Genomic DNA, 12,594 nt, shown 5'->3' with positions numbered 1-12,594 from the left:
AATCAGGTGATGCTTTCCAGAACATCAGTAATCAGGTTTCACATTTGCAGCAAAGATGGGTACTTTTCCCCAAAGATTTCGCTCAGTCGCTCTTTTCCCAAGTTAAGCAGCAATGCTGAAATTTCAAGACTAACAGGGCATTTGAATTGCAGCATGCACTTTCTGTTACCTTATGCAACAGAATAAAAAAAATTTCCATAAGATCAAAGAAATAGGTTTTATTTTCAAAAAATTGCAAAGGGATATTTTCATTTTAACTTCTGCTATATCAAAAATACTATCATAATACTTTACAGGGAAATAAAGGTTTCTGCTGCAATAAATAAGATCCAATTCTGGGCTAAGTTTCTCTGTCTGGTGCATTTAAGCTCTAAGTGGATTGCCAGGGACCTGATGCACATAAGTCGTGCAATCCCTTGAGAAACGATTTTCAAATTAACTAATAAGATATTGCACTGCGTACAGCTTATTAGAAAGAAACACTGAGCAGCAACAGCACACAGCTACTGTGCCTGGGATTTAAAAGCTGGATTTAGCTGTCATGTCCATAATTCTTAGTGCATTGGTTATGTAAAGGAGTAGGTGAGAGGAGGGTTTAGTTTCATATTAAGGAAAGTAAAAAGGCTCTACAGAATGTAATTGGAGGATTAGTAAAAAGTATAAGGCAGCTTTGCTGCACTATTTATATATCAAGGCAATTTATAGAAATCCTCACATAGAAAACTTGAATAATTGAAAATGAAATTGAGCAACAACTTGGTCTTATGATAAATGACAAAACATATGTTTTCATATTAAAAAATCATATGTGTAGAGAAGAACTTGGTAATTTTTCACAGAAAACTTTAAAGGTTACTTCCCCAAAAAGATGGAATAATATTCAAGAATTTTAGTCTTTCACTGATAGTTACTTTGGAAATATCTCTGCACCTTTCCAGATATTCAAGAGATCTACATGTCACAGGATTTCTCTGCATAAGAACATTTTGACAGTAATTGCCATTCATCTTGAGGGGGAAAGTTAAAGGTAAAGAGACAAAGCAAGTAAATGCCTCTTTAGATAGAGCATCACAGTATGGGGCCAACACTTAAGAACAGAAAAACTGTAAAGGCAACAGATGAGGCGAGTAGTTAAACCTAGCTGGGCAGAGAATGAGGAATCATAAGAATTAAGGGTGAAAATTTGTCAGTTTTGGTAATATGTACAACCCTGATCACAGAAAATGAAGTTATCATAAAAACAATTTTTAGCAAAGCTGCTGTTCCAAAACTAGAAGGACACAAAAATTTGAGATTGCTCACCAGAATGCATCAGTGAAGTCTACCAAGGCAGCACTACACTTAGGGTAAAGAAGTGCTAAGGGAGGAAATCCCAGGGGAAAAAAGTAATCATTGATTTAGCCTCATGCAGAAGTCACATACTGGGGGACAAATGATCTTAATGTATGTGACTGCAAAATGGGGCAATTAAAAATAAAATGCCATTACAGAAACTGGAGTGAAAGTGCTTTGCTTGAATACATGTAAAGACAGTGACCACTGCCTTCCAATTTGTGAAACCAGCTTCAAAACATTCCCATTGAAACAGAACAAGTTACTGCTTTTTAACGCAGATAACATATTAGAGGAACTAAAAATACAATACATGCCTGCATGGTTCACTTGAAAATGAAGCTTATTAAGATAGCTATTTAATGCTTTAACTTGTAAGGACCTCTAGTTTCAACCTTTAGCTGCAACTGTCATGGACTTAGATTACCCTTTGTCACGCAGCCATCCTTGCACAACTTCTGTCCTGTCCTAAGGAGACACAGATCAGCTTTGCTGTCACATCCCATTAGGAGCAAAGCTGATAAAACCCACTGGGATTCCAAGGTGACACAGCTCCTTTCATTATGTTTGTCACAATATTGATTAGATTAGGTCTGAAGCCCATCTTTGGCCTGCTACTGACCCATCACATCTCCTGGGAAATTCTGCAGAGTAGGAAACAAAATTGAAAACGACTGGAACAATAGAGATGTTCAAGATGGTTATAACTCATGGGACTCCCTCAGATGTGACAAGTACTGATTTTTACTAACTATGCATCCTGATACATTAATCCCAAACTTGACAACTACATATTAGATTACCTCCTTCACAGTAGTCAGCCTCCAGGAGCATAATGGTATGATTTTCATTTCTTTCACTGGAGTAAATAACAGCATGGTCAAAGTTCTGCCTAGCTAATTTTCCCTATCAAAATTTTAAAGAGTAAATAAAGAGCAGGTTGGTTTGCTCTCTGAGCAGCAAACCTTGTATCATTGTCTCCCATGGCATGTCTAGTTTTAGATGTCTCACTCCTGCAGGAGAGCTGAAGGTTCAGTTCAGAGAACTGCACAGCTGAGCCATATGGCATCCATTTAATCATAGCAATTAATAGCTAAAGACCCTACACCTGTTCTTATGTTTTCAACAGGCTTTTCTTATTGGCATTAAATGCTTCTAATATAATACATGCTCCGTATAGACATGGGCTTTGTAAGTGACAGATTTGATAGTTCTGAAGGTAAAAAGGACTATTCTGAATTGCTAAATATATTTTTAGATCTAGAGAGAATGAAAGTTGGAGATATCTATCCTTTTTTTTTAACCTTTTTCTGTACCAGGTCAGTTTTTACTCTTTCACAAATACCATCAGTAGGCACAGCTGAACTACAGGGAGCCTGAGGAATAAGTTCAGTAAATGTCACTCCTTTTACCTACAACTTTACCTCCCACATATAACACCCACTCCCTCTGACAGCACCAAACCTATGGTTTGAATTTTCCTTTCTTCTGAGTGTTCCCTCCTTCTGCTTATCTTCACATAGCTTTGCAAAACAGGACAGCTAAGTAACTAGTATCCCATAAGTAAAATAAACATTCCTATTTGCAGTAGGGAAGCTGTAGCACCTCTGTCCCACTCAGTAACACCCCTGGCAGAAAATGACACACTGTGATAACCTGGAAACCTCAGGGTCTCATGAAACAAGGGCTTCCAAATTGATCCTTGTGTGCTTTGAAGGATAAAGCAACATGAAGCAGAACGAGAACTGCGTATTTCATTCCCGTTTAGCATGTCAGGACACTGCACCTAAATGCTTGTTTTATTTCCATGGGAGTAGAAAAATCATATCAAGAGGGGAAAAAAAGACATCTAGGACCTTCTTTTATATAAAATGTTATTTCTTAATCATACATATGAAAATATGTATTCCAGGTTGCTGCTTTGATCTTTTTCACATCTGCTAAGATTCCTTTAAGTGCTAGAAATCCTCTCATCCTGTTCTTAAACAAGTCATTCTTGTTTTCACTCAGAAAAAAAGAAGCAGAGTTTCTCTTAATATAACCCCAGGTATTTTTATAATAGGAAATTTTTTTGTATGTTACTGAAAGATTTGACAAGCAATTAACATTCCATTGAAAAAGACTTTAAAAATTAAGAATGCGCAGAGAAAGAACAATACTCGATTATGGATTTATTTTAAATGAACTTGCTTTTAACGCACTCTAGGATATTTAAATTGAATAAGATTCATCTATCTATATCCATAAATATTACTCCAATCCCCAATAAATTCACACAATATATCTTCACACTCTGCAAAATTTTACCTGTATGTTACTACTGTGGAGACTCCAATTAAGATGTAATAAGAGCTTTTACATGGAAAAACAATGGTTTGCACCTTGGGGATGTATAAAAGGCAATATTCTGAGGATTGCCCAGGAATAGTGGATCAATTTTTTTATGCTTTAAGGGCTGAAAACTGTGGAAGGAGGTTTCAGCCAGAACTAGAAGGTTTTTCCTTTGGAAGGGTACAGTTCATCTCCCAAATAAAAATGTTCAGAAGAGCACTTCCTGCATTATGAAATAATATCCTCTAATTATGTTACACTTATGCCCTTGCCTAAACCATTGGATGAGTGGTATGATAGCTGTACTCTTCACACATAAAATAATGAAATCCTAAGTACAAACCTAAAGGAAAAATTAATCATTCCTCAACATCATAATATACAACTTCAAAAAAAAAAAAAACGCAAAACACCAGATACTTTTGTTTATCATATCCCAGCACCATTTATTTTTGCCCAGAACACATGCCAGAAAGCTAAGCAGACAGTTGCATTGAAACTTTTCATTCATATTAAGATGGGAAGAATCTTTCTTTCCTCAAAGAAAGCAAAATGCAGTGTGCATGTGTGGAGAAGATAACTTTTCAGAAGTTTTAAATAGCTTTACTGTCAGATAGACCTTGTCCCACTTCTGTGTCCCTACTTCACCCCCTTTCCTGCATTTTCTCCTTACATGTGCTGCTTTCCCAGCTCATCCACCCCTCCTGTGTTGCCCAAGAAGGTCCATGCACCTTGATCTCTCCTCCATGCTGAACCAATATGTGGCCCAGCTGTCTCTGGCAGCAGTAATTACATTCCTCTCCTGTCCTGTCAACTGGGGCCTCTTCATCACCACTGCTGGCTTTGGTTACCAGGAACAGGATTTTATTCCCATTCGCCTCTTCCTTTCACTCCCCATCATCTCCATGTCTAACCAAAGAGATGAGGTGGAGCCCTGCACACGAGCCTAAGCAAATCTCCTGCTCTGCCACCTGGTTCTTTGCAACCCAGAAAGAAGAACTAGTTACTTGAGCTGAGGGCTGAGAGTTCGTGCCCTATGTAGATTACAGACTGGGACAGAAATGGACACCACTGCTTTGTTTGATGGTTTCTACTGTGTCTTCCCACTAAAGGAATAGAAAGCTAAAGCATCCTAAAGCTGGCTCTCAACTGTATGAGTCTGATACTCTGCAAACTTAAAAGGAAGAAGGTGAAGCTGCAAAATTTTTGTCAGTCATTTGGACTATGCACAGCTTGCTTGTGTCAGAGTGCTTTCCTCTCCCTGGTGATTGTCTTAGCCAGAGTTTAAGGTATAAATGTGTCCTCTGCCCATACTGCCTCTCACCTGCAGAGAAAGAGCTTCCAAGCCAAGTTTGAAAAGTACTATAGAGCATGTCAAAAGAAGTGTACAGAACTCACTTGTTTGAAATTGCTGACATTTTGGAGGATGAAAGAAGCTTCAAATCTCCAGGGCTCCAGTCTTACAGGCACTAAGAAAAAATAAATCCCTTAAAAAGAAAAGAAACAGGAGGAGAGAAACTGCCTATCTCTGTATTTAGAAGTTCATATATTTAAATCCCTTGAGGAAGGAAATAGTTTGGGAAACTGACAGTGAAAAATAGAAGACTGAAAAAAGTCTGATTTTTTCTGCTATGTTTTAAATTTATATTTTTAATGAGAAATAGAAATAAATATAATCTTGAAATAAATATAATCTGCAAAAGCAATACAGTTTGTCAACCAAAACGCAAGAATTAGGAAAATACCATCTAGAAATAGGCTGGGCAAAATTTAATTTGTTTTCAGGAGCTGTACAGGCTTATCAGCAGTAGGCATCCCATTACTTGTTTTGCCACCAACCAGTAACAGAAATGCACATTGCTTTTTTATTATTCAAGCAATAGCCTCCCTTACAAGACAGAGTAAGTGAATCCTAAAACTGTACTGTAAACCTCAGCGAACCATGCAACTCTTCCAGCCAAATTTGATGTTTGAAAGTAAACTAGAATAGCCCTACCACACTGAGGGTAGTTTTACCTCACCTGCTGGTGTCTGCAGACATAGAGCTGGACAACATCTATCACTGGCTTTGATAACTACATGAAATGAGAAGTAAAATGCTGCACTTCTAGGAGTAGATGGGCAAGTTAGGATAGCAAAGCAGCAGGAAACACACTAAGTTGAGGTGGGTTAGGACCAGACCTCTGCATTGTGCCTAGGTCTGTGGGCAGAGACTGGGGACAAATTAAATTGTGCCATGGGGTATCCATATGTATTTTAGGACTAAAACCAGACAGCAGTGCTGAATGCTTTCAAATTATAACCAGAATCTTGTTTAGACACATGATTTTATATTATCTTGTGACCTTGCTTTTTCCACAGGGAAAAAAAAAAAAAAAGCTCTGAAAACCATGTTTGCATACTTAAATGAGAAAAGGAACTGCAATCCTTCTTATATTTTTCATTTCTGAAGGTCTTAAGGGAGGAGTGAGAACACACAGTAAATAAATGGCTTAACAGACTGTAAACAACTAAAGCTTCGCCTCTTGCAAAATTATAGTCCCTGTGATAATGTTTCAGGAATTATATTAAAGTGTAATAACTTCGCCTGTAGACTGGTGATACCCAGGAGAAAAGATGCTCTGTCTTGAATTGAGACCATGAAATTTGATTTGTGTATCTAAAGAAAGAAATGACAATCTGTTAATTTAGACAGATTACTTAACAAAAGCAGTATCTTCCTGTTTTGATCACAAATTAAACAATAAGAATGAAGAAGTCAGGCTGTCTGACTGCATGAAAAAGAGAATCCACATGAAATAGTCCTCTCTTGTAATTAAATATAACAAATTGACAGGCATTACATATCTGCTCTGCACCTTCCAGTATCATGACTCAGAACTGTACTGTGAAAGCTGTACACACTGCTAAGAGCTCCTTTCTTTAAGGGTTTTTTGTGTTAAAAAAAACCTTGTGAACTGAGTAAAGAAGAATTTAGGGCATCAGTCACCACTGGACTAAGATAACATCTCAGAAACTTCAGGGGTTGTGGAGTTTGCCCTTTCTCTTTGGTACTTTCTCACCACTCAGACCAATAATCAGGTATGTGATGACTGACATTAATATTTAGGGAACAGACTCCAGCAGACTTGTTAACGGATAGAGGAAAATCCATAAATTAAGACTAAATGCATCATGCACACACACACAGATAGAATCAGCAGTAAACCAGTGCTCCAGGCAGAGCTGCCCTTACAGGGCTCTCCCCCTGGCCAGGGTAAGGCTGGCTCTTCCCAAATGCTGCCTTCCCCACTCTGTTCCCATGACATCGAGCTCAAATTTCACCTCAGGTTTAGCAACTCTGTTCTGCACCATAGTCACTGATTAATGCCGTGACCCCTGACTCGTTAACCTCAGCAGTAAGAAAACAGAAGGCTCTGCGATTACAGCCCCAAATTTTAAATTGCTTTGAGAATGGTCCTTCCTGTGGGGAAAAAGTGAGACTTGCTGAGTTGTTTTGTATGAATAAACAGAGATAATTTTTAGTCCTCTTAGCCTTTTCTGAAGTTTATAGCAATAGAAAAGTAAACAGGTACCTGTCCTAGCATCACTTTAAATAATTCAAATGCTTACACTCTGCCTACCTGAAAAATTCAGAGCAGGCCCTATAACAGTAAAGAAGTTTTTAATCAATTCTAAAATCATAAGAGAGATACAGAAGATAGATGATACAGAAGAGAGATGACACTAAAACTTAATTTAGTTTCTGTTTGGCAGAATTTAATAGAGGCTGAATGCTCCTCTCAGAAAACTGAAATAGGACCACAAGTTTTAAATAAACTTCTTCTGGGCACATCTGCAGGGAACAGTTCACGATCAAGCAGTCCTTGAAATTTCTCATGCCATTTGCTGTTGGTGCAGTGCACAACTTTTAATCACTGCAAGGAGCTTCAGCTGTGCCTAGAAATTTTGTTCCTCCTAGTGATCCTAACTGGAAAAATCCTGAAAAAAGCAGGTCACTGCACCACGGGGATTCAAACAATCCCTGTGCTTCTAGAGGGGCGAGGCCAAACAGTGCTGCAAAATGGAAGTCAAATGTTCAGATGACACTTGGCAAGGAAGAAACTAGTGCAAGGTCAAGGTCAGCCAGGCTCTCCTTGCAGCAAGTGTATGAGCCAGGAGAGCTGTTTCCACCTCTGCCTTCCCCAGGTTCCCCACAGGCAACACCAGGAGCTTGAGGGCTGCACCAGGACTCCTGAAACACACCAACACACACCAATCCCTCGGGGATGATCTCTTGGAGAGTCAACCCAGAGCCTCAGTGGCCTCTTTAAAGTACAAGGGAATCCTGGCTGCGTCTCAAAGCACTCCCAGTAACCAAGCAGTGAGAGAGGAGGAGTCTTTTAAAACTTAAATTTAAAACTTTGATTTCTTAATTCTTCAAAGGGCAGAGAGTAGCAAGGAGGGCTGTGGGGTGGGAGAGGCGTCTGGGCAGCCCTGGGGCTGGGTCACAGGAGCACTCAGAGGGCACAGCCCGAGCACAGTGTATCCTGGCAGGCAGCAGCACCCTGCTCTGCCTCGAGGTGATGGCAAGGAGAGAAAAGCCTGCCGGTGTAAAACCAAGCCTGTAGAGCAGAAGCAAATTCATCCCCTCTACTGCTGCTCAGGAGCCTGCCAGCAGGCACTGCCACAGCTGGAAGAGTAGGCACAGGCAGGAGCACACACAGGAACCCTAGGGATATTCACCAGCGGCACCAGGAACAGCTGCTCCTCTGCTGGTGTGCCAGTGGCTGAGTCACAACAAGCTGATACTGGCACATTGCACTGTCACTGGCTGCAGCCATGGCCTTTGGATGCATCAGGAGCTGAACTCACTGCTGCAGCTGATGCCCTGGTCCCTGTCTTCTGACCCAATTATTTTCAATTTTCAATTAAGGCACTTAAGGCACGAAAAAAAGCCCAACAACTAAGTGGAAGGGGAGAAGAGGGAAACACAGTTGTGCCCATAATCTTAGAGCTACATCTCTAACTCCAATCAAAAAATACTATTTTATGTGATTGGCAGGCAGAGAAAGCTACTGCCAGCATTTCATACCCTAGTTCTGAGCACTCAAAATATCTGTTTAAATCAGCAAGCAATCAGCACCCACATCAATTAACATCCCATAGACAGTATTCCAGTTGTACATTCTCTCCTCGTTCTTTTCTGCCATGGAAATTTTTATTGCACAGAGCTTGTTTTGACAAGATATCTCTTTTTATTCAAGAATTCTATGTACTTTTTGCTCAGATTTTCAGATTCAGTCAGCCACTATATCCCCAAGCTGTGTGTAACATCAACATAAAATAAACAGAACTCAACAATCAAAACTATTTTCTCTTTCTTAGAAGAAAAGTCATACTGCATGTTCCACCAGGCAGAGTAACAGAAAAAAATGTTCACTATCAGTTATGCATTAATAGAAAATACAACTCTCGAAGTAGAATGGATCTAAAGATCAAAAGGAGTCTGAATTTGGCGCATAACTGTTTCCAAATAAGAATGAGAACTCAAACTACCTCATGTCAAAGGCACTATCAAAGCCTAAACCAATGCTCAGCAACACTGCATCTATAAAACACCAATTTCTGATCAAGTTCCATTCCTTTTTGATTCACATTCCTACATACAATGCATCTTTCCCCACATCTGTAACAAGAAAAGTCACTTATATTTACCTATGTGATCATAGCAGGAGTGCTACCAACATATTTTTCGCCAAAGTATTAAGACCCTCCACAGAATAATAACTGGATGCTTGCTCTGTGCCTCTCACAGAAAACATATATAATGTCTTTCCCCACTGCTTTATTCCCTCATTGCCAGTAACTATTTTACAGCATAGATACAGGAAAAACATTAAATGACAAAGAAGGCCTCTCTGTTTCTGACAGCATGTGAAAAGAAATTATATAATGCCTGATGTCGTACATGTTCATATTTATTATATAGACTTCTTTTAAAAATGAGCTAATAAAACATTCCCAAACCAAGCAGGTACCATGCTAGGTTTATGAGGTTTTCACCAAAGCTGAGCAAAGTTTCAGGAGGTAAGGATGATTTTAGCATCTTAGGTGGTAATGTAGTTTGGATAAAAGAAAGGACAGCTGTTTCAGTTGAGCTCTGCATTTGAATTTCCAGGGTTTGTTGTAACCCAAATAAGCTCAAGACAAAACTCAGCTGGGTGTGAACTGAAAGAAGATGTTTAAATGAAAAAATTGCCAGTAGAAACCACTGAGCCTGAGAATCGAAACCAGTGTTTGGACCTGTACTGCACAGATGTCTGGCAAGCCTGATGCAAATGTTATGTTTTTTTGCATATAATTCTAAGCCCAAATATTTTTTTTTCACATAAACCAAGGATTTAGGGGCCAGGGAAAGAAATTAATTTGAAATGGCATCTCCTGATGAGCAAAGAAACATCACAAACCCAGCAAGAGCAGGGAAATTACCTTTGCATATTTAGTTTTCAAGAGATGGAGGAAAGCATGAGAGAGATGGAACTGTGGTCACGGTGGGGAAGTTTATGAAAAACACAAGTTGTGTGGCTCGGGCAGCTTCAGGGAGTGCTGAAAGATTTCAGAAGGTGAACAGATTCCTTTTTCATTAATGAAGGGGCCCTGACTCCAGATCCGCTGGACTCGCTCTGAGTGGGAGCTATTCAGCTCTCCCCTTTGACTGAAAGCTTGAGTCTCTTACTTGTTTGCTCTCAGTAGCTTTCCTTTTAATAGGAACAGGGGGGAAGGGGCAAGAAGATGGCTGGAGGAGGGGAAGAGAGAGATGGGTAGCAAAAAACGCTGGTAGCTGGGCATGAGACTTCAGGGGATTTGCAAGACAGGCCTTTGGGGAAAGGTTAAAAGCTTACAAGGTGAGTGATGCCTTTCCTGGACTGATTTTTCGCTCCTTATTCACCAACATATTAAGACGTAAACTGCATTTTCAATCCACTCTTACCCTCCTTTTTTCTCATAACCTTACCAAACTATTTAATCTACTAGCATGGAACTAAAAAAAAATAATAATTCCTGGTTTTCAATTTTTTTTTCTTTTTCTGGTAGATCATCAGCTGTATTTTAATAATGGTAAAAAAGGAACTCTAAATAAGCCAAATCCTGACCATCTTCTCTGCTGCAACAGGGAACATGCAGCCTGCTGTTCCAAATTGTAGACAGTCACGAGCTCTTGTCAGACTTTGTGTGGGCTTGAAATGTTCTTTTAGTCCTTTGCAGCTGAAAACTGAGCACAAATTATCACTAAAAGGATATGAAAAATTATGCTGGGACATTTGCCATAGCTGTACAGGAGTGCTCCTCAAGGCATTCAGGGAAGTGAGCAGCAGTTACTTAGCTCAGGTTTGAGGACTCTAGCCATTTTTAACAAAGGTTATTTTTTCATGTGGAGAAAAAGACCCACAAAAACTCACTGACCAAACTGTATTTTGCTAGTTTTTATCTGTTGCCAATGAAGAGATATCGACTGCTTCTGGTCTGTAAAAACTTTGGTTATGTTCTAAACTGAGCAGAGATCTTGGCAGGAAACTGAATGGGGAACTTCAAGGTAAATCAAAATACTTCCTTTGTGTATCAACCTGGGATGTAACTTCAGTGCTGTAACATTTAGAGTGCTGTGCTTGATTCAGCGGAGCTCTTAGGTGTGTAGACTATTAGTAGTCACTTTTACGGAGATAGCATATCCAGAGTTTAGGGGGAAAAAATTGCAAAATCTTTTCATTTTTGCTCTTGGTGAGGTAGTTTTTATCTGCATTTGAAAAACAAAATATATGCAGAATCAGACTTTGAACCAAATGTATCAATACAATATAAAGGAAGAAAAAATAAGGAAAGATAGTAATAATAAAAATATAAGATCATTTTGCTCAGTAATGAGAACAGGGACTTGTGATCACAAGCAGCACCAAAGGGAAAGGAGAGATTAAGTAACACTGCACATTAACCTTTACTTAGGGTCACTTAGATGAGTTCTGTTGCTTCTAAGAAGTTTGGTACTAATACTCAGATCTGCAGCATTGGACGTGATGACCTATGCCACCCCTTCCCTAAGATCATAAATTTATTATCATTTATTTTTGAAAGAAGAAAGCAGAATATCCCAATATCACTAACCAAACAGTATTTCCTCACTCTTTAAAACATGCACATACATATACCACAAGAACAATGGTAACTTCTGAATTGATGCTCTTTGATGTACGAACATACGAGACAATTGGAGACATTCCAATTATCTCCAGTTCAAAGTTAGGCCAAAATTAGAAGCAGTTATGAATAATGGATTAGGGTTTAGTAGAAATGGCAATGCTGCACAGAATAAAGATGAGAGTTTAGCTTAGCTGTGAATATGTGAACCAGGTAAGCCACACTGCTTCCTTAAACAGACATTGGAATTGCACATCCTCAGAAGTTCAATTAACAAAACAATGTCAAAGCAGGGTTTTGTGAGAAAATATAAATTGTCTTCAGATGCAATTCTGATGTTTTCAGGATAAAATCAGAAGACAAAGTTCCATATGAAAATTCTTTTCCTTTAAGGAAGGTTTTTTTAAAGAAAATACCATGCCAAAATCTTGTCATTTACTATAGCACCCCAGGAGTCAATACCAGGGCAAAACATCTGTCTTGAAAGTTTCATCAGCCAACACAGAGCTAAACGCCAGCTCAGATCAGAGGGTGCCTAAGCAGGCTATTTCCATTCATTGGGAAATTCTCCTTACAATCTAGCATTTTAATTAGAGAATAAAATCTTCCATGTACTAATGCTTCTGCAGTTGGATAAGCTATTTTTGCTTGGATGTCTACACTACATTACAGAAAAAGATATGGGGTGAGCATTCCACACTTGCCTTACATTCCTGTAATTCTACTTTATTTTGTGGATTCTGTGAAGATTGGAGC

The 12,594-nt window shown here is 39.1% G+C and overlaps 1 protein-coding gene across 2 annotated transcripts in view; it reads left to right on the top strand.

The window, feature by feature from the left end:
- RASGEF1A (RasGEF domain family member 1A) overlaps positions 1–12,594 on the top strand; it is a 153,156-nt gene that overhangs the window by 104,609 nt on the left and 35,953 nt on the right. The window lies entirely within an intron of this gene.

Source organism: Sylvia atricapilla, chromosome 8, assembly GCF_009819655.1.
Source record: "Sylvia atricapilla isolate bSylAtr1 chromosome 8, bSylAtr1.pri, whole genome shotgun sequence".
Classification (NCBI taxonomy): domain Eukaryota; kingdom Metazoa; phylum Chordata; class Aves; order Passeriformes; family Sylviidae; genus Sylvia; species Sylvia atricapilla.
This window is presented reverse-complemented; position numbering and strand designations above follow the sequence as displayed.